Here is a 20043-nt window from a genome sequence, read left to right as displayed (position 1 = left end):
TGGTCACATGAATAATTCCCTATGGAAACTCTCTTCAGTGTAAACAGGAAACTGTCTCTGATATGAGTTATACTATTATTAAGCTGACTACACATGAATGATTCTGTCATCTCTTTCATGCTTAGTTCTCTCAATTACAAAATGAGATGTTAATAAATGTTTTCTAACATTTTTTATATCTTTGACATAATTCTAAGTAGCACAAATGCACCAGAGTCTGAAGGTTGATTGGTTTGCTTTATTTAAGTACAGATATGAGTTGATCTCTAAATAAGCAAAGTCAAATGAAATTATCAGGGTTTTGGCCCCAATGGACTTGGACATTGGGAAGCAATTATAGAAGAAAAAGAAATATCTAAGACTTGACAATTTAAAGTTCTGTATATAAAATATTGTCACTCACCCTTCTTTCTTCTAACAGTAGAAACGGAATTTTGATAGGTCAGGTGTGAAATGGCTTATTCTGCTTTCTTTGAAGCAAAGTAATAGGAAAGGAATATGTTGCAAATAATCAACAGATATGCAAATGGAAAAATACTTCATGGGAAATGGAGAAGTTTTTTTCTGTTCCAACACATCCTTCTAATGTCTTCATGAATTTTATATTAAAGAGACTGATGAGCAATAGGAACAATGAAGAATGGATGCTATGAAGTGGTCTGTGAGAATTTCTTTCTCATAACACTTTTCCATATAATGAAGAAATTTTCATTTCAGATAGAGGCTTTTTGTTTGATTCAGGGCATATTGATGAGAGACAGGAACTCATAGCCTAGTCTGTGTGTCTACATAAGGATCGTTTGGTGCTTAGAATTTTAAATATCTCAAGGTATGCTGAGCAAAAAATGGCTTCATAATGCCATGTATTCACCCAAAATATAAACTCAAGCACTTTGGACAGGGTGAGCCATGATGATAATATTGAAATGAGGTCATTTGGGTTAGATTTAATCTTTTAACTTGGAGCTGTAGCTTTTCTCTCAACAGGAAACTCTTTTGGCTACATGTAGATTAGGCAGTTCCACATCAAATTTAAAAAGCTGAGAGTGACCTTAAAATATGGAAAGGGTTAATTTGAATTTATGAGGATTCTATATGTGCTACTGTGGAATATTAAGATATTTACTTTCTCTGGGTCTGAGGCCCATTAATAGTAATACAAGTAGAAGAAAGGAAATCAATTCCTATTGAAGACCTACTATAAGCTGAATGCACAGAGCTCACTTAATTCCATCTGCACAGCTGTCCTAGGAAGTGTTTAATGTTTAGTTAGCTAAGGCTCAGACAAAAACCAGTTTACTAATACATTTTGGGCAAGTTGTCTATGAGACTTTTAAAAAGTGCACCTTCTCTTTCCCTTTTGAAAATAAATACAGGACCCTGCAATTGGGCCAGTTACATCTGTTTTGTCTTCTAGATTGATTTTTTTTTTGTTTTAAATATAAATTTCAGCCATATGTATCTTGTGAAGGTCAAGAGAGACCCTCATTGTAGGTCCACCTCTGGACACAGGGAAAATATTCTCCTAGTTATAGTGTAACCAAGCAGCAATGCTTTATGTAATTGGCTTATGAATGTCAATGAAAATTGACTCAAAGCTGTAAAATAGCTCTCTAAAAGCTTCAAGTCCCAGATTTACAAGACACTGGTAATGATTATCTTCCATAGTTTGACAACATGCTGGTTTCCAATTCAGAATACAAAACAATTATTTTAACTTTCATTTAACATTCAGTATGATAATTTGAGTGACAGTGATCCAAAGTAGAAATGTGTGTCTCCCTACAATAACACTGGCCCTTGACATGTGGAAATTTAGAGCTTGCTCTGTTTGTTTAGTGTTTGGCTTATACTTTTCTCCTCCAGAATTTAAGGCTGGATTAAACAAAGGAATGAGGAAAGAACCCCAAGAGTCTCATCTCTCCTAATTTCCTGGCAAAGTGTACTAAAAGGCTGATTTTTGATTTGAACTGACAACTTTGTATCCAGGTGAAATATCATGTTAATTTAGTTCTAAGCAAATATTTTGATTCATTTCACCTGGCAAACAACATATTGTAAACCCAGTACTGGGAGGGTCATTCTACTAAAGATAGAAACATGCATCTGATATAAATACTGCCCTTTTCAAATATGGTGGCCAACTGCCTGGATTTGCCTGGATATGAAGTGGTTTCAGGGATGTGGGACTTTAGTTTAGACCAGGACAGTCTCCATTGTGCTGGGATAAAATGAGGATCCTAATCTTAAAAGTCAAGTGAGGGATGAAAGGGGGGAGGTGGGGCAAGATGGCAGACTAGTGAGCTGTATGTTTTAGTTACTCCTCCAGGAAAGTAGGTAGAAAGCCAGGAACTGTGTGAACTGGACACCACAGAGCAATCTGACTTTGGGCATACTTCATACAAATGCCCAGGGCCAGATGGCTTCACAGGGGAATTCTACCAAACTTTCCAGAAAGAACTGACACCAATCTTACTCAAACTCTTTCAAAACATTGAAGAAAATGGAACACTACCTAACTCATTTTCTGAAGCTAACATCAATCTAATACCAAAACCAGGCAAAGATGCTACAAAAAAGGAAAACTACCGGCCAATCTCCCTAATGAATATAGATGCAAAAATCCTCAACAAAATACTTGCAAATTGAATCCAAAGACACATTAAAAAAATCATACACCATGACCAAGTGGGGTTTATTCCAGGCATGCAAGGATGGTTCAACATAAGAAAATCAATCAATGTATTACAACACATTAACAAGTCAAAAGGGAAAAATAAATTGATCATCTCAATAGATGCTGAAAAAGCATTTGACAAAATCCAACATCCGTTTTTGATAAAAACACTTCAAAAGGTAGGAATTGAAGGAAACTTCCTCAACATGATAAAGAGCATCTATGAAAAACCCACAGCCAGCATAGTACTCAATGGTGAGAGACTGAAAGCCTTCCCTCTAAGATCAGGAAGAAGACAAGGATGCCCGCTGTCACCACTGTTATTCAACATTGTGCTGGAAGTGCTAGCCAGGGCAATCCGGCAAGACAAAGAAATAAAAGGCATCCAAATTGGAAAAGAAGAAGTAAAACTGTCATTGTTTGCAGATGATATGATCTTATATCTGGAAAACCCTGAGAAATCGACGATACAGCTACTAGAGCTAATAAACAAATTTAGCAAAGTAGCGGGATACAAGATTAATGCACATAAGTCAGTAATGTTTCTATATGCTAGAAATGAACAAACTAAAGAGACACTCAAGAAAAAGATACCATTTTCAATAGCAACTAAAAAAATCAAGTACCTAGGAATAAACTTAACCAAAGATGTAAAAGACCTATACAAAGAAAACTACATAACTCTACTAAAAGAAATAGAAGGGGACCTTAAAAGATGGAAAAATATTCCATGTTCATGGATAGGAAGGCTAAATGTCATTAAGATGTCAATTCTACCAAAACTCATCTACAGATTCAATGCAATCCCAATCAAAATTCCAACAACCTACTTTGCAGACTTGGAAAAGCTAGTTATCAAATTTATTTGGAAAGGGAAGATGCCTCCAATTGCTAAAGACACTCTAAAAAAGAAAAACGAAGTGGGAGGACTTACACTCCCTGATTTTGAAGCTTATTATAAAGCCACAGTTGCCAAAACAGCATGGTACTGGCACAAAGATAGACATATAGATCAATGGAATCAAATTGAGAATTCAGAGATAGACGTTCAGATCTATGGCCGACTGATCTTTGATAAGGCCCCCAAAGTCACCGAACTGAGTCATAATGGTCTTTTCAACAAATGGGGCTGGGAGAGTTGGATATCCATATCCAAAAGAATGAAAGAGGACCCCTACCTCACCCCCTACACAAAAATTAACTCAAAATGGACCAAAGATCTCAATATAAAAGAAAGTATCATAAAACTCCTAGAAGATAATGTAGGAAAACATCTTCAAGACCTTGTATTAGGCGGCCACTTCCTAGACTTTACACCCAAAGCACAAGCAACAGAAGAAAAAATAGATAAATGGGAACTCCTCAAGCTTAGAAGTTTCTGCACCTCAAAGGAATTTCTCAAAAAGGTAAAGAGGCAGCCAACTCAATGGGAAAAAATTTTTGGAAACCATGTATCTGACAAAAGACTGATATCTTGCATATATAAAGAAATCCTACAACTCAATGACAATAGTACAGAGAGCCCAATTATAAAATGGGCAAAAGATATGAAAAGACAGTTCTCTGAAGAGGAAATACAAATGGCCAAGAAACACATGAAAAAATGTTCAGCTTCACTAGCTATTAGAGAGATGCAAATTAAGACCACAATGAGATACCATCTAACACCGGTTAGAATGGCTGCCATTAAACAAACAGGAAACTACAAATGCTGGAGGGGATGTGGAGAAATTGGAACTCTTATTCATTGTTGGTGGGACTGTATAATGGTTCAGCCACTCTGGAAGTCAGTCTGGCAGTTCCTTAGAAAACTACATATATAGTTACCATTCGATCCAGCCATTGCACTTCTCGGTATATACCCGGAAGATCAGAAAGCAGTGACACGAACAGATATCTCCATGCCAATGTTCATAGCAGCATTATTCACAATTGCCAAGAGATGGTAACAACCCAAATGTCCTTCAACAAATGAGTGGATAAATAAAATGTGGTATATACACACGATGGAATACTACGCGGCAGTAAGAAGGAACGATCTCGTGAAACATATGACAACATGGATGAACCTTGAAGACATAATGCTGAGCAAAATAAGCCAGGCACAAAAAGAGAAATATTACATGCTACCACTAATGTGAACTTTGAAAAATGTAAAACAAATGGTTTATAATGTAGAATGTAGGGGAACTAGCAGTAGAGAGCAATTAAGGAAGGGGGATCAATAATCCAAGAAGAACAGATAAGCTATTTAACGTTCTGGGGATGCCCAGGAATGACTATGGTCTGTTAATTTCTGATGGATATAGTAGGAACAAGTTCACAGAAATGTTGCTATATTATGTAACTTTCTTGGGGTAAAGTAGGAACATGTTGGAATTTAAGCAGTTATCTTAGGTTAGTTGTCTTTTTCTTACTCCCTTGTTATGGTCTCTTTGAAATGTTCTTTTATTGTATGTTTGTTTTCTTTTTAACTTTTTTTTCATACAGTTGATTTAAAAAAGAAGGGAAAGTTAAAAAAAAAAAAAAAAAAAAAAACAAGGAAAAAAAAGATGTAGTGCTCCCTTGAGGAGCCTGTGGAGAATGCAGGGGTATTCGCCTACCCCGCCTCCATGGTTGCTAACATGACCACAGACATAGGGGACTGGTGGTTTGATGGGTTGAGCCCTCTACCATAAGTTTTACCATTGGGAAGATGGTTGCTGCAAAGGAGAGGCTAGGCCTCCCTATGGTTGTGCCTAAGAGCCTCCTCCCAAATGCCTCTTTGTTGCTCAGATGTGGCCCTCTCTCTCTGGCTAAGCCAACTTGAAAGGTGAAATCACTGCCCTCCCCCCTACGTGGGATCAGACACCCAGGGGAGTGAATCTCCCTGGCAACGTGGAATATGACTCCCGGGGAGGAATGTAGACCCGGCATCGTGGGACGGAGAACATCTTCTTGACCGAAAGGGGGATGTGAAAGGAAATGAAATAAGCTTCAGTGGCAGAGAGATTCCAAAAGGAGCCGAGAGGTCACTCTGGTGGGCACTCTTATGCACACTTTAGACAACCCTTTTTAGGTTCTAAAGAATTGGGGTAGCTGGTGGTGGATACCTGAAACTATCAAACTACAACCCAGAACCCATGAATCTCGAAGACAGTTGTATAAAAATGTAGCTTATGAGGGGTGACAATGGGATTGGGAAAGCCATAAGGACCACACTCCACTTCGTCTAGTTTATGGATGGATGAGTAGGAAAACAGGGGAAGGAAACAAACAGATAAAGGTACCCAGTGTTCTTTTTTACTTCAATTGCTCTTTTTCACTCTAATTATTATTCTTGTTATTTTTGTGTGTGTGCTAATGAAGGTGTCAGGGATTGATTTAGGTGATGAATGTACAACTATGTAATGGTACTGTAAACAATCAAAAGTACGATTTGTTTTGTATGACTGCATGGTATGTGAATATATCTCAATAAAATAAAGATAAAAAAAAAAAAGTTTATGAAAGGGAATTCTCTCTGTCACAGTCAACACTCGCCAAAATTTGATAGGGCTGTTTATAACATTCTTATAAAAAAAGAGCTTTTGTGTGAAACTGTGTATTCATACAAAGCTGGAGTTAATCTTCTCTTTGTTAGAATAATGTAAACTGTTAGTACAATAATTAAAAGAAATTTGCTATCCTTCTGTTCAGCTAAAAATTCCTGAAAACTTAATAATGTTCTCACTGTCCATATTATATCCTAATACTGATCTGTATGATGTTAGAGGTTGTTAGTCATGGATTTAGCTACTCTTAGAAAAATTACACTTCATAAAAACAAGCAAATTTACTTGTCAGTTATGCTACTTTGCTCAAAGCTTCCAAAATTTAAAGTTTCTGTAGCAGTTTGTTTAAACAACTTAATTCAGCTTTATTTGATACTGAACCTTGAATAAAAATAAAGAATAAAATCTTAATCAGAAAATGAAAAAAAAAAAAAAGTCAAGTGAGGGAATCAGGCATGATAATGATATGATTGATGATGATGATGATGATTGACAAACTTCCCTGGGAATCCACCACATGCCATTGTCTATGACAGGGGCTGTGTATTATTTAAATTAATTTTCATGAAACAGGAATTAACATCAAATGCATATGGAAACTGACACTTGTGACTGTGATATAGGGTTCCTTTTTATGCTCTTGTTTAATTTTGTTTTGTGCTTTTTTACTTTGTTTTTTGCTTTCATTTTCTCTCAGGGAAGTTAAGCAGTAAGTTTTCATGGAGAAATGGAATCAAACTTCAAATGACTTCACTTTGGTGGGTTTGATTCCCCAAAATCAAACTGGCCTGCTTCTCTTGACCCTCATCATTCTCATATTCTTCCTTGCCTCTGTGGAAAACTCAGTCATGATCAACCTCATATGTTTAGATCCCCATCTCTGCATACCTATGTACTTTCTACTCAGCCAGCTCACCCTCATGGACCTGATGTTCATCTCCACTACTATCCCCAAGACAGTGTTCAACTTTCTTTCTGGCCAGAAAGGCATCTCCTTCCTGGGATGTGGTGTACAAAGCTTCTTCTTGGCAGTGGCATGTTCTGAGGGTTTACTGCTGGCTTCCATGGCCTATGACAACTATGTGGCCATTTGTCACCCTCTTCATTATCCCATTTGCATAAGTAGAGGAATGGGTGTCCAGCTGATCATAGGATCCTGGATCTTGTGGTCCATCAATTCCTTGGCTCACACAGTCTATGCCCTCCATATTCCTTACTGTCAGTTGAGGGTGATTGATCACTTCTTTTGTGATGTTCCAGCAATGTTGCCTCTTGCATGTATGGACACCTGAGTCTATGAGTACATGGGTTTTGTGAGCACAAGCCTCTTTCTCCTCCTCCTTTTCCTTGGCATCATGGCTTCCTTTTGTCAGGTCCTTTATGCTGTCTATCATATGCACTCAAAAAGAGGGAAGGAAAAAGGCTTTCACTACCTGTTCAACACATTTAACTGTAGTGACCTTTTAGTATGCTCCTTTTGTCTACACCTATATTCAGCCCAGGAAGCTTCACTCACCAAAGGAAGATAAGATTTTGGCAGTCTTCTACACCATCCTCACCCCCATGCTCAATCCCATTATCTACAGTCTGAGGAATAAGGAAGTGCTGGGTGCTGTGAAAAGAGTGTTTGGGGTATTCTCTTCCATGAAAGAATAGTCATTGCCATTCTTACTGTGTTTTCTTTATTCCCGCTTTCATGTTATTAGAACATCCTAGAGTATGCTATCTAAAATGTATACAATGTGAGCTGTATATGTAATTTTATATTTTCTAGTACCCACTAAAAATGTGAAATGAAAATGATATTAATGTAAATATGTTTCTTTTACCCAAAACATTAATATTATAATCAATATCAATATATCAACATTGACATTAATTTCTTATTTAAATATTTAACATATAATACATGTTTGTGAATGTTATACTCTTAATATAATATCTATTCTTTATTTAAATATTATTTTCACCAAAAATAAAATAAATATTGTTTTACTTTACTTTGTTCATGCTGAGTCTTCAAAATCTCTTGTGTATTTTTTACTTAGAGTACATTTCATTTTTGATAATATATATTTCAAGTGGCCAATAGTTCCATGCCTAAAATACTGGATACCATGTTGGACAGCACAGCCTTAGAGCACACAGGAAAATGTGGAAAACATGCATGCATGGTACATAAGACATAATGTGGTACATAAAATATGGAAAGTGGTCTATGAAGTACCAAGGAAAATAAGTGTGTGTATATTATATTTTCAAGAATTCACTTACCTGTTCTCTTTTCTAGCATGTATATCTTAGTTATAATTGACTTTTTGACTTCCTCCCATTTGATATTCATTTTAAAAACTATCTAAAGGGACTTTGTATAATTTAGGATTTTGGGGTTTGCAATAAAAATATTGAAATTAAGTTACCTTCTTTGGGATATTAGAATGCTAAACAACTTGTTCTACATTGAAATTAACAAGCTTTTATATTTAAATGAACCCAAAGAGATGATTTAATACCTAATGAAGCTTTTTGCTTTGAGTCAGGGAAACAAGAGATTGGGTGGCTAAATATGAAACATATAAAATCAAAATAGGGATATTTTTCAGCTGTGACATATAAACAAACTCTAAATAGGACCATATGCAGGATGAATTGTAGGGTAATAAATCATAATGTTGCATTTATCCAAGGTTTTATTATTGCTATTTCACTAATACACTTATGTTTCCTCAAGCCTCTTCATGAAGGGGATTATGTAAATGTTCTAAGGATTGTAGGGAAAAATGGGAACTTAGAAGAATCCACCCTACCCTGCTTCTCTATTCACTGCTAAAGTTCACTCTCCCCATATCTTTCCATAGACTCATTTAATACATTTCAAAGTATTTAGCATGACTCTAGTTCATTTCAAACTTTAAAAATATATCCTGCACTTTGCCATCCAATATATTTTCCTAAAATACAGATGTTGTCTTGTCATTTCACAATGATTCCTTAATGTATTCACAAAAATTCCCACACTTAAATTCATATTGAAATGTTTCTAAAAGTACATTACACCTACTTTTACCTTTTTCTTTCACCCTATCCCCATACCTACTCCTATGTTTACACTAGGCCCCTAGCCTATCCACACAGCACTCCAGAATATTTCTCTGTACAAAGCCAAAGATTAATTGTTTAGAATCTCTCTTTGCCTCCTCAAATGAACTGAGGAGCCAGCTTTCTCAGTCTATCATATAGCTAATTAATTTATTAATTTGCTCTACTTCTTGAATTTTGTGTGTATATATATATATATATATATATATATATATATATGTATATATACATATATAAAAGAAAATTAAAAATATAATCTTACAGAACAAAAATCTTTAAATTATGACAGGAAACATAATTTATAACAGAAATATTGATGAACTTGAGTATTTATAAACATCTTTAGATGGCAATAAGCATTTTAAAGAAAGAGAAATGATAAATAAAACTTGCAATAATGTGGAATTATATTACACAGACACAGGGACACTTAATATATAAAGGTTCCAAAAATCAATGGAGGGATAAAAATTAAATCTACATTTCATTTTTAAAAAATAGCTGACAATTTGGAGAACAGAAAATATAAATGCCTCTAAGATGTGTGAGATTTTCAGTATCATGTGCAAATTAAAACCACCCTGAGGAATCAATATATATATATATAAGTTTGTAAGGGATAAAAATGCTTTAGAGCATAAGGTTTTCCACTCACAGGGATGGGGGACACACATTCTCACACACTATTGGGGTGTAAATTTGTACAATATCTGGAGTAAATTATTTTACTATTGTCCATCTTTTAAAAATTCCCCTTTGACCTAGTATTATAACTTCTGCAGATATCTTTTACAGATATAATTACTGTAATATGTGAAATATCTATGTAAGCTAATAACTATTGCAACGTGTATTGTGCCAAGCAAACATTTAGAAACAAGCAAACTATATTGATAGAAAGCTTAGTAAGTAAATCATAATGCATATTTGCAATTGAATAATATATATTGGTGAGATAAATGAAATCAGCTTTATATGTGTTTTATGGGACAACTTTAAGGTACATTATTAAATAAAAAGGCAAGATGAGGTCTCATATTTTTATTAATTGCAAATTAGTTAATTCCTATTGACATTTCATCTGGTCAAATAAAAAGTTTAGATGAAATATTAGAATGTAATCTGCATAAAAATCTTATATCCTAATACATATTACCAAGCTAATATTCTAGAAAAGGTGGAAATCAAATAAGATAAGCCTTTACTTGGGGTTAATAAGGAAGAAGGCAGTGAGAAGCAATCTGAGAAATACGTTTTTTTGAATGCAGTTTTACTGAGATATAGTAACATATTATCATCCAAAGTGTACAATCAGTTGTTCAGAGTCTCATCATATAGATGTACACTCATCACCACAATCAAACTTTGAACATTTTCATTATCCAAAAGATAAAATGAAGATTAAAATAAAAACAACATGCAAAACATCCCATTCTCCTCCTCCCTGCATTGTTCATTTACTTTTTTTATACATTTAATTGAGATATATTCACAAACCCTATATTCATTCATCCATAGTGTACAATTATTCATCCCCAGTGTACAATCAGTTATTCACATTACCATCATACATTTCTGCATTAATCACCAGAACCAATTTTTGAACCTTTTCCTTACTCCAAAATAAAAATAAAAACAAAAAAGAACACCGAAATCTTTCCATCCCCTCCATCCCACCCTATTCTTCATCTAATTTTCATCCCCATTTTCCCACTCATCTGTCCATTCACTGGACAAAGGGAGAGTGAGCCACAGTTTTGAAATCCTTTTAGTAAGTCTCAGAAGGAGAGGGAAGAAAAACACGCAGCAGAAACAATATTTCAAAAGATAACTTGAGAATTGATGAAAAACAATGTAATACATTAACAAATTTGAATACATTACAGAATTTTTTTAAAAATTATCCCCCAAATACATAGAAAAAGAGCAGTAATGTGATGGTCATTGCAGCACAACTGTGGGGATGTAAGTTGCATGCTACAAGCTGGGAACTCTGATAAAGGTTTTTGGTGAACTCCCCAAGAGAACTTGGATGACTGAAGTATAGATGGAAATTTTACCTTCTGAGTGTTGAAATCATCAGTTCTACTTGTATGGCCTTCAACTGATTGGGTAAGGCCCTTCTCATTGTTGACAGCAATCTGCTTAGTTGATTTTAGATGTAGTCATCCATAGACACAATCAACTTATTCATGATTTATATTCATGAATTATTCTCATAACTATCAGGCCAGTGTTTGCCTGATAAAACAACTGGATACCATAAGCTAGTCAAGTTGACACATGAACTTTTCTTTCACAGTTCATGCCTTGTCACCTTGACACTCATACACATCTCCTTACTCTCTAAATAAAAAAAAATAACAGTTACATTCTCACCTAACAATATTCAACTGTCCTGCATACAAGCAGAAATGCACTGATTTTCCCTGAAGATGGTGCAAGTCCTTTGATATACTCTTAAACTTATCCTATAACTAAACACTATGGCATAATTTAATACAATGTCTCTATATGATAAAGGGATAAGACAGGAAAGAAAATGAAGATTTTTGATTTTACATATATACAAAAATATTCATGACAAAACAAGGAAGGGATATTTAAAACCATTAGGATCTTAAATTCCGTAACTTGTCACATGGTCATAGCTTGTATTTATAGCTACCTTCTTACACTACCCATTCTGTATTCTCTTTACCCACAGAAAGCAACTCAGCTGGACATAGTTCTTTACCAGATGGGTTACACACTTCATTCCTAGTGTTTCTGGGATATTATTAATCCTGCTGGTTTGGGTTGTTTCAGTTTTCCATTGACTTAAATAACAGGGCATGGTAGTACTAAGAAATGCCCTAGGGGATCTCCTGTATTGCAGAAACAGCCTCTTATACCTCCATTGTATAGTATCAGCCCTTTTTTCCCCTGATAATCATGATCCCTCACCCCAACCAGTACAGCAAATCCCTTCTGTTGTTTCAGTGGCATGAGGAGCCCAAAGGGGCCTGGTAACAGTCTTAACTTCCAGTTCAGTGGGATCATTGCTGCGTCAACTGGTAGAGACACTCCTTCTTTTGGAACTAACACTTGTAGACCAAAAGAGCTTAAGATTGAAGTGACAGGATTCAAATTTTTCATGGATTAATGGGGTTAGTAGTGAGTGGTGCCATTCCCATTTCCACCCCTTGACTCCTGGACCCATGATTTCTTGCTATGAGAGAAAGAGCACTACAGAGTGGACACCAATTTAGAATATAAACTCTTCTACAGAATATTGCCCCAGCACTGCCAGGTATTGTCATGCAGTTGACACCATAACTGATTCTTCAAAAGGCCATTTCACACTTCTGTCAATCCAAATGTTTTAGAATGACAGAAATATTGTAAGACCAGTGAATTCCATGACTGGGTACCCATTTCTGCACTTCATTTGCCATGAAGTGGGCTCCTTGATCAGAGGCAATGCTGTGTGGAATACTATGACTATGGATAAGGCATTCTGTAAGTACATGGATAGTGGTTATGGGAGAAGAATTGCATACAGGGAAGGCAAATCCATATCCAGAACATATTTCTATTCCAGTTAGAACAAAATGCTGCCCCTTCCATGATGAATGTAGTCCAGATCAGAGATCTGGCTGATAATTCCAGAGAATGCTATCATATTAGTTCTCAGGCTAGTGCTCACTTGACCAATCAAGAGATAACATAATCTAGCCAAGTTGGCACATGAGCTTAGCTATCACTGGTTTGTTACAATTCATAATTATATGTTTCCATTAAGTTTTATGATAAATGACTACATATCTTATGACTATCAGTTTTTACAAACTACCAAAACTACTGTAAAATTCTTGAGAATGTATGAAACTAAATTGATCAACTTTAATTCATTTTTCAGACATTGTCTTAGGCTGGAATGAATATAGCAATTCAAAGAAATAAATGGTGGTTGGAGACAAACAATAAAGAATAAATATATCATATGCATATAACATATTATGCTTAATGAATGAGTATCATGAAAAAATAAGTCAAGGATATAGGAAATCAGGGGTGTGGCCAAATTTGAAATAAGTTGTTCAGAGGAAGGCTCACTAAGAAGGTACAGTTATTCCTGAAGTAGTTGTGGTAGCTAGCCTTTTAGTTACTTTGTGGAAGGACATCCACAGTAGAAAAAAAAATGCAAATGTGAGGACCTTGCAAGTGGGCCATACCTGACTGACCCAAAGAGCATTAGTGGATCTAGGGGATAATGAGATCAGAGCAGTTAGAAGGAGGGCAAGATGAGGTTGAGGAGTTGGCATAAAGGGGATGGAAAGGCACAGTCTATAAATTATGATTTCCATTGCACAGACTTGTTGTTTTCCTAACATAGAATGACAATTGAAGACTTCTGAGCTTATCTTTGTAAAATATATTGGTTTGTTCACTGAGAATTGTATGTATATGGGCAAGGGTGGATGTGAAGAGAGCAGTAGGAGGAATTCACAATGAACTGGAAGATATACTATGGAAGTGTGAATTAGGTGATAGTGGTGGTGATGAGAAGTTTTCTGGATTCTGGATATATTTTAACCTCAGAACAGTCAGTTCCTGACCAAAGCCTGGGAATTCAAATAAGTGAATTCTGGATGCTTAATTGTTTATGATCAAGGGAGAGATATTGCAAATTAACAGAAAATTCCAATAGGGTGTGTGTAATGGTTGATTTTATGTGTCACCTTAGCTAAGTTATGGTGTCCAGTTATTTGGCCAGATACTGATCTAGATATTTCTGTGGAGGTATTTTACAAACTCCCCTTTGAATTTAAGACTCAAGACTACAATAGCATCACTCACAAAAATATCCAAACTGATGACTGCTTTATGGATCACTGATATGAAAGCCCCCCAAATTTCTGTTTCTTTGGAGAACCTAACAGACACAGTGCTGTAAAATACTTTCATATTGGAGATGATAAGAAGTTATTCAATGCTACCTTGTTTTTCCTCTTGTTTGTCAATCAAGCTCTCAACTGAATTTTGAACTTCCTGCTTTGTTGTTATATCATTTGAATTTTGGTGGTTATTTTGACACTCTACTGTGAAAAATTCTATGTTTCCTGAATCTCCTTCTTTGAAGATATATTTTGGTTATACTTTCTGCTACTGTAGCACTAACACTGTTTTCTTTCTTGATGGCATAATTTCACTAAGGAATTATAAGAACTTCAAGTGCCTCTTTGAGAAAATTGAGATATTGAAAGAGAGTTTATCTAAGACCTTTATCTTCCCATCACCACACCTTCCTTCTTACTACTTTTTATCATTTTCCACCTTCCTATTAGCTCCTTTGTCTTCTTTACTTCCTACTCCAGCCCTGTATTCCTCACAGCCACTGGGTTTTAGGAACCCTTTCTATGTTTAGACTTTGCAGGTGATAAGCAAACTCTAAAGCAGACATCTACTTTTCATCTACAGGCTGAAAAAGTTAACTGGAAAAAGAATGAATATTATGTCCATCCAGGAAGACTTTGGAGACACCTAGATGGCCACTTCTCCTCTGGATCTCACCCATTTAGTCTGCAACATGTATATGATTACACATCAGAGAAAAAAAATCATAAAATCTGTCCCCAAATATTAGGCGGGTAGCTTAAGACTTCATATCAGACAGGAAATCTCCATTTCTGCCATCTGGCAGAAGTACCATCCTGGTAAAATATCAGAGTGGGACAAAGGCAAAAGCCAGCTCCTTTATAGAAAAGAGTTCATTGTGTATTTCTGTGTTTTTGTCTGACTTATGCCTGAAAAGTTTAAAATTGAAATTATATTCTATTTGTATGTATCTTTATGCTTATGTATGTTATATATGTATATTTAATTAATTCCAAATGTTATTACCAAATTAACTTTTAAAATAACTTCAGAGTTTTATTTTAATTGGATTAAAGATATAATCATTCCTATAAAAGTTAAATATTCCTGAAACTCCAAGAAATTAAGAAAGTGCTAATATCATAAAGTAAAAAAAGTATTCTTATTAAATAAACACATTTGTTTTAAATAAGATTTCACATAATTTAGGTAAATTATTGGTTATCAGTGTTAGTTTATACTTTTTACTTGGTGAAAACATTTTAGTATCCTGAGTTGTCATTAAGAATAGTACAAATATATGTTGTATCCTAATTGCATGTCTTCTCAAACTTTTACAGATTTACCAATTGTGCTGGTTTGGATGTATTATGTCCCCCCAAAGTGCCATTATCTTTAATGCAATCTTGTGGGGGCAGATGTATTTTGTTGATTAGGTTGGAAATTTTGGAGTAGATTGTTTCCATGGAGATGTGACCCACCCAAATGTGGATAATAACTTTGATTAGATTATTTCCATAGTTTTGTAGCCCCACCCATTCAGCATGAGTCTTGATTAGTTTACCAGAGCCCTAAAAATGCTCAGACAAAAGGAGCTCAATATGGCTGCAGCCCAAAGAGTCATTTTGAATATGGCTATTAAAAGCTGATGCTGTCATTTTGGAGAATGTCATTGTGAAACACAACCTGGGAGCCAGCAGATGCCAGCCACGTGCTTTCCAGCTAACAGAGGTGTTCCAGACACCAATGGCCATCCTTCAGTGAAGGTACCCAATTATTGATGCCTTACCTTGGACAATTTGTGGCCTTCAGACTGTAACTTTGTAAACAAATATACCCCCTTTACAAAAGCAAGTCCATTTCTAGTGTTTTTCAAAGCAGCAACATTAGCAAACTGGAACACCATTCAAATAATCTGGAATTACATCTACTAGACACATAAGAAGATAAAAATGTTAGGTATACATTTATCCAAACTGAGTCATAATTCTGCAAAATATATCAATGGTAATTGCATTTTGTAGAATGCCAAATTGAAGATATGTTCCAAGATCTTTTCATCACTTAAAAGCTTAAGTTTATGACAAATTATTTCTAAAAAGCAAGAAAAATGGGTTTTGTTAAGGAAAAACTGGGTAGATTTATCCTAAATTAAAGTGACTGGTTGTTGCAGAATGAGGAAAAGGAATGTGTAGGACAAAGCCTGAAAGGATATAGGAAGTTGCAAAAGATTTGCAGAAAAATAATTTTATTTCTCCTGGTCAAAGCTGAGTAAGATTTTATGGCTTATCTATAAAAAAATTAAGAAACTTTATACCAAATAGTATAGGGATGCAAAGTTTGGAATTGTTTTTCCCTCAGTTAAAATGACAAAATTTTCTTGAATTATTAGGTTATAAAACACTGTAAAAGGTTATTCTTTACCTTCTGGGTAATCAGCAGAAAAGACAATTTCCTTGTCTTCTCATAATAATTTCATGTGATCTACATTGACTTTAAAAGAATGAAATCTTCTTATTTTTAAAGCAAAAGTTTTTTTTTTACAATCCTGTTAACTACTATTGTCATTTTACTTAGACAAGAATGCATTTTTCACAGTCACACATGATTCTTTTTAACTGAGTGTGCAACATTTCCTGATAACATTTTTAAAAGAGATACAAATCTTTTTTCCAACATGTTCCTACCCTAACCCAAGTAAATAGACTATAACACAACAAAGGAATAAGAAAAACAAATAATCTAAAATAACTACATTTCTGCAAACTTGTCCCTACCATACACCCCAGAAATTCACAAATCATAGTCATTCCTGAGCATTCCCAGAACAGTAAGTTTACCCTCCCTAACTTATTTGTTCTTACTAGACTATCATTCCCCCTTAACTATTTGCTGTCTATTGCTAGGTCCCCTACTTTCTACAATATGTACCATTTATTTTACATTTCTCACAGTGTTCACACCAGTGGTAACATACAATATGTTTATTTTTCTGCCTGGCTTATTTGGCTCTGCATTATTCTTCAAGGTTCATCCATGTTGTCATATGTTTCGTGACATCATTCCTTCTTACTGCCCTGTAGTAATCCATCATGTGTGTATATCACATTTTGTTCATCCAATCATCTGTTGAAGATTTGGGTTGTTTCCATCTCTTGGCAATTGTGAATATTGCTGCTATGAACATTGGCATGCTGATATCACTCTGTTTCACTGCTTTTAGATTGTCTGGGTATATACCAAGAAGTGAAATTGCTGGATCAAAGGGTAACTCTATATCTAATTTTCTTAAGAACCATCAGACCCTCTTAGAGAGTGGATGCACCATTGTACAGTCCCACCAACAATGAATGAGTTGCAATTTCTCTACATTCACTACAGCATCTGTAGTTTCCTGTTTGTTTAACAGCAGTCAATCTAATTGGTGTGAGAAAATATCTCATTGTGGTCTTAATTTGCATCTAATAGCTAGTGGAGCTGAACAGTTTTTCATGTATTTCTTGGTCATTAGTATTTCCTCTTCAGAGAACTCTCTTTTCATATCTTATGCCCATTTTATAATTGGGCTACTTGTACTGTCATTGAGTTGTAGGATTTCTTTATATATGCAAGATGTCAGTCTTTTGTCAGACAGATGGTTTCCAAATATTTTTTCCAACTGAATTGACTGCTGCTTTACCTTTTTGACAAATTCCTTTGAGGTACAGAAATTTTTATTTTTGAGGAGTTCCCATTTATCTATTTTTTCTTTTGTTGTTTGTGCTTTTGGTGTAAGGACAAGGCATTGAACTCCTAATACAAGGTTTTGAAGAAGTTTCCTTAGATTATCTTCTAGGGGTTTTATGGTACTGTCTCTTATATTGAGGTCTTCAATTCATTTTGAGTTAATTTTTGTCCAGTGTGTGAGGTAAGTGTCTTCTTTCTTTTAGATATGTATATACAGCTCCCCAGCCCCTTTTGTTGAAAAGTTGTTTGGGGGACCTTATAAAAGATCAGTTGACCATAGATCTGGGGGTCTATCTCTGAATTCTCCACTCAATTCCATTGGTCAAAATGTCTATCTTTGTGCCAGTACTATGTTGTTTTGACAACTGTGAGTTAGTAATAAGCTCCAAAGTCAGGGAGTATAAGTCCTTCCACTTCTTCCTTTTTTATAATGTTTTCAGGAATTTGAGGCAAATTACTCTTCCATATAAATTTGATAAGTAGATTTTCCAATCCTGCAATGCAGGTTGTTGGAGTTTTGATAGGAATTGCATTGAATCCTTAGATGAGTTTGGGTAGAATGGACATCTTAATGACATTTAGCTTCCTATCTATGAAGAAGGAATATTTTTCCATCTTTGTAAGTCCAGTTCTATTTCTTTTAGTAAAATTATGTAGTTATCAATGTATAGTTCTTGTACATCTTTGGTTAAGTTTAGTCCTGGGTACTTGATTTCTTTAGTTGCTATAGAGAATGTTTTTCTTGAATGTCTCTTCCATTAGGTCCTTTCTAGTGTATAAGAACATTACTGAATTACATGCATTATTATTGTATCCTGCTACTTTGCTAAATTTATAAGCTCAAGTAACTTTTTTATTGATTTCTCAGGATTTTTCAGATATAACATCATATCATCTGCACATAATTGCACTTTTCCTTCTTCCTTTCCAATTTGGATACCTTTTATTTCTTTGTCTTGTCAAATTACTCTGGCTAGCACTTCAAGCACAATGTTGAATAACAGTGCTGACAGTCGGCATCCTTTTCTCATTCCTGATCTTAGAGGGAAGGCTTTAAATATCTTGCCATCGAGTACTAAGCTGGCTATAGGTTTTTCATATATGCCCTTTATCATATTGATAAATTTTCCTTCAGTTCTTACCTTTTGAAATGTTTTTATCAGAAAAGGATGTTGGATTCTTTCAAATGCTTTTTCAGCATCTATTGAGATGATCATTTGATTTTTCCCTTTAGATTTGTTAATGTATTATAATACATTGATTGATTTTCTTAGGTTGAGCTATCATTGCATGCCTGGAATGGACACCTTTTGTCATAGTGTATGATTTTTTAATGTGTCTTTACTTTTGATTTGCAAGTACTTTGTTGACAATTTATGCATCTATATTCATTAGGGAGATTGGCCTGTAGTTTTCCTTTCTTGTAGAATCTTTACATGGTTTTGTTATTAGAGTGACATTAGCTTCATAAAATGAGTTATGTTGTGTTCCATTTTCATCAAAGTTTTGAGAGATTTTAAGTAAGATTGGGTGTCAGTTCTGTTTGAAAATTTGGTAGAATTCCCCTGTGAAGCCATCTGGCCTTGGGCATTTATGTGTGGGAAGCTTTTTGATGACTGATTGGATCTCTTCTCTTGTGATTTATTGGCTGAGGTCTACTGTTTCTTCTCTGGTCAGTCTAGGTTGTTCATATGTTTCCAGGAGACAGTCCATTTCCTCCACATTATCTAGTTTGTTGGCATATAGTTGTTCATATTATCCTCTCATAGTTTTTCCAAATTTCTTTGGGATATGCAGTAATATCCCCTCTCTCATTTATCCTTTTGTTTATTTGGCTATTCTCTCATTGATTAGTTAGTCTAGCTAGGGGATTGTCAATCTTGTTGACCATCTCTAAGAACCAACTTTTGGTGATATTCATTCTCTCTACTATTTTTTGTTGCTCTGTATGTTATTAATTTATGCCTTAATCTTGTTATTTCTTTTCTTTTACTTGGTTTAGGATAACTTTGCTGTTCATTTTCTAGTTTCTTCAGTTGTTTGATTAGATCTTTGATTTTAGCTTTTTCTTCCTGTTTAATGTACGCATATATAGCTATAAATTTCCCCCTCAATACCACCTCTGCTGCATCTCATGAGTTTTGATAT

The 20043-nt window shown here is 35.0% G+C and overlaps 1 pseudogene; it reads left to right on the top strand.

Moving 5' to 3' along the window:
- Positions 1-6929: 6929 nt before the first annotated feature.
- Positions 6930-7866, top strand: LOC119505730 (annotated as a pseudogene).
- The last annotated feature ends 12177 nt before the right edge of the window (positions 7867-20043 follow it).

This window comes from Choloepus didactylus, chromosome 10 (assembly GCF_015220235.1).
Source record: "Choloepus didactylus isolate mChoDid1 chromosome 10, mChoDid1.pri, whole genome shotgun sequence".
Lineage (NCBI taxonomy): Eukaryota > Metazoa > Chordata > Mammalia > Pilosa > Megalonychidae > Choloepus > Choloepus didactylus.
The sequence above is the reverse complement of the archived record's forward strand: the minus strand, read 5'-3'. Positions and strand labels throughout refer to the sequence as shown.